General features: G+C 42.6%; 1 non-coding gene across 1 annotated transcript; it reads left to right on the top strand.

Moving 5' to 3' along the window:
• Positions 1–2245: 2245 nt before the first annotated feature.
• Positions 2246–2318, top strand: Trnal-aag (transfer RNA leucine (anticodon AAG)). Its single transcript has one exon. It is a non-coding gene; the product is annotated as a tRNA-Leu (tRNA).
• The last annotated feature ends 997 nt before the right edge of the window (positions 2319–3315 follow it).

Below are 3315 nucleotides of genomic sequence, written 5' to 3'. Positions count from 1 at the left end.
CTCTCTCTCTTCCCTCCTTCTCTCCCTCCCTATAATTATGGAAATTTTAAAACACAAATATGCTCTGGGTATGTCATGACTTTCAGTAAATGTCTTCAACTCACATCACAACGTTTACAAAGACACCGAGACTGTTATGAGGAAAACTTGGGAGAGGCTCCTTCTTAATCTTCACCACCTTCCAGAAAGATACTGATCAGCTCAGAATCTTGCAAATGAGGAAACATAGCCAGAAAATCTTGTTTCTTTCTTGTTATTTAAACACAAAACCCCAAACTGCCACTAGCAGTCCCTGGAAGGCCTGGAGGAAGCCCATGCTTCAGCCCGGGTCCCGGTTTCCGCTGTCTGCAGAGGAGGTGGTGATTTCGGTGCTCTTATGCAGAGGGGCCAGTGGGGAGAGGAGGCCACAGGAACGTGCCTTCCAAACCCACTGCGATGGAAGAAAGGAGGCAGCGTGAGAAGGGCCAGCAAGGGCCAGGGCAGCTGGAGGATGCATGGCCGCGTAGGGAAGAGCCAGCCTGACCAAGTCTTAAAGGGCCACAGTTGGCAAGCTAGCGGCACGGAAGTCGAATGTACCCTCTCCGAGTCAGTGTGGTGGCAACAGCTGCCTTTCCGTGGCAATGCCAGGCCCTATCCACACCGGAGTGGCGGCACTGTACCACTGCACACTTCGGGAGCTCGCCACGCGCCACGCTTTCTTCTTATCAACACAGCGCCATAAGCACCGTCAAAAGGGTCAGGTGTGAAATGTGCAGAGTGCAAGGTGGGTGGAAGGGTTCTTTACAACACCACACACCTTCCTAAAAGTTCTGCATAACAACTCCCCAGTGTCTCCTCTGGTGTGAAAAGAATCGCGGTTTCTAAAGCAAACAAATGAAACGCTTGCGTTTACTCATATTCTGTAACTCAAGGTGAAAATTGTGTTTTCCCATAATTTATTATTCAATGCCCAAGTCTCAAAAGCTATCAAATGAGTCGGATCCCAGGGTATGTATCTTACTAAACAGTGGAGTAGTAAATTTGTGTTAAGCGAGTCTATAAACTGGAGAGAATTGTGGGGGGTAGCCCACAGCGTGGGCTGAAATGTAGTCACTTATTTTATCCTCATGGAACAAGAAAACCGCGCTCTGAATACTAAACAGCCTGGTATTACTTACAAAGCCCTTGGATACAATTCCAGTATTGACTTCACTATCATTAGGAAAGAGACTTGTTAGCACACATTCTTATTAAGGCCGTTTAATCCTAATGAACATGAAATGCAATCGTAATCACATTTATTTCCAATCCTTTGTTCCTTTTTTTAATTGGAAAGCACACAGACATTGACATCCATTCCTAAATAACATGTACCTTCAGGTTCATTGCAAACATTCATCGAAAAACTTACAGAAATCAATGCAAATCTCTCCACAGTAAATGTCCAGGCTGAATTAGCGAGGATAAATTTTACATACAATATTTTGAAGATTAAAAGCTAGATCATATTTATTTATTTATTTAGCTGTAAGTAGAAGGATTTAAAAGTATGGGAAAATGCAAGAATAAAAGATCATTATCTTTTGCCTTCACAACTATTTCTGATAATCCCAACACAAATTACTCCACTTGAAAACACAGTCCCAGATAGCTCTAATTTCTGTTTCCATTCAGAATGCAATTATGACAATGGAGGTTTTATCTATAAGCATGTTTTCAGATTTATGGCTTGAGTTATGGAAAATTACCATAAATCCCTTTCTGCAATTTTTTTTATTGTTTCCTGTCCTCAGAATTTCTGGAATTACATCCAGGAGACTGTCATGAGCTTTCTACCCCCTTCCATTAAATACTTGTAGACATTGCATGCAGAGGTAAGTTCTACAGATTTTCCCTTGCTGCTAGCTATAACAGAAAGCGCACATGAAGAACCTTAAAACTAGTTTGCCCTGGTGAGTCAAGTAACTAGGATTGTTAGCTAGCGATTTTAGGTACTCAGGAGACAGAGATAGCAAGGATTGTACTTTCAGGCTGGCTAAGTAAAACTTTAGTGAGGCCCCCGCCATTAAAAAAAAAGAAATAATTGGAAAATAATCAGCCTTTATTGTTTCACAGTTCTCAGGAAATTTATCTTCCCGGTGAGTGCAATGGCATACATTTGTCATCCCCAAGATGCATGGTGGAATAAATAGGAGGATTCCAGCCCAATCAGTCCTTAACATAAAATCAGATTCTATCTCAAAAATTAGTCAACACAAAAAGATATGGTAGAGTGGCTCAGATGGTAGAGTTTCTGCCTAAGATGTGCAAGGTCCTGGGTTCAAACCCCAGTTCTACCAAATAAAAACAAACAGCAAATCACTCAAATAAACACAGATGAATAAAAACAAAAGCAAAAGAACCTTAAAGTGACAAGGATCCTTTTGAGATCCATGCCCTTACCTCTTTTGAAGGTGACAGTGCTCTGAAGATCTCACTGACAAGCAGCACATTGTTTCCAAGATGCTCATGATTAGATAATTTAAAATTTGAGAATTCTTCTTTGAAAGTACAAATATGTCAGGGTTAGAGATGTAGCTTAGTGGGAGCTCATTTGTCTAGCATGTTCAGGGGTCTGGTTTCCATCCTTGGTACCAGAAGTCAACAAACCAACACCCCAAAGCAAACGAACGAACAATAAAAAGAGCCCCCTCCTCTTTCAAGCTAGTATGAACACCGCTGACCAAGCAAGGTGAAGAGTCAGCACTGGTTCCACCAGCTGCTCTGGGACCTGCTGGCAATAGTTGTGTTCATGCCAACTGCCCAGTGGTTTCACAACTCAAGGACTGCAACAGTGCATGCATCTTATCTCATGTGCAAGATAATTAGGTTAGGCCTTAAGTCAAGTCCTTGGGCACAGAGAATAAGCTGTATGTGTCTCTCACTTACTATGCTTGAGACCTGTGTTCTCACCTGACCTTGCACTTTTCTGGTCCTTCTGTGATACTTCAAACATCCAGCATAAGGACTGTGTAGTTACATTTGTGCTCCAGCAGCTTATCCAGTTGGAGTATCTTCAGGAGGGGGCCCAAATACTAGTAGAATAAGTAAATAACTCCAAGTCCCTTTCACCTGATAGTTAGGTTCTTGCTAATTAAAAAAGCACAATTGTCTGTGTCTCTTGAAACAAAGCCCTCATGGTGGTGGTCTCCCTGCCAGTGTCCCCAGGGGGTGGGGAGGGGTCTGGGCAGCCATATTGTCTCATTGGTTCCTCTAGGGTGGTTTGCCAATAAAATATCGAGCTCTTGCTAGGGTTGTTATCCTGCACTATGTGTACTCTGTGAATTTAACTCAATC

This window comes from Dipodomys merriami, unplaced genomic scaffold (assembly GCF_024711535.1).
Source record: "Dipodomys merriami isolate MVZ:Mamm:240054 unplaced genomic scaffold, mDipMer1.0.p SCAF_99, whole genome shotgun sequence".
NCBI lineage: Eukaryota > Metazoa > Chordata > Mammalia > Rodentia > Heteromyidae > Dipodomys > Dipodomys merriami.
The sequence above is the reverse complement of the archived record's forward strand: the minus strand, read 5'-3'. Positions and strand labels throughout refer to the sequence as shown.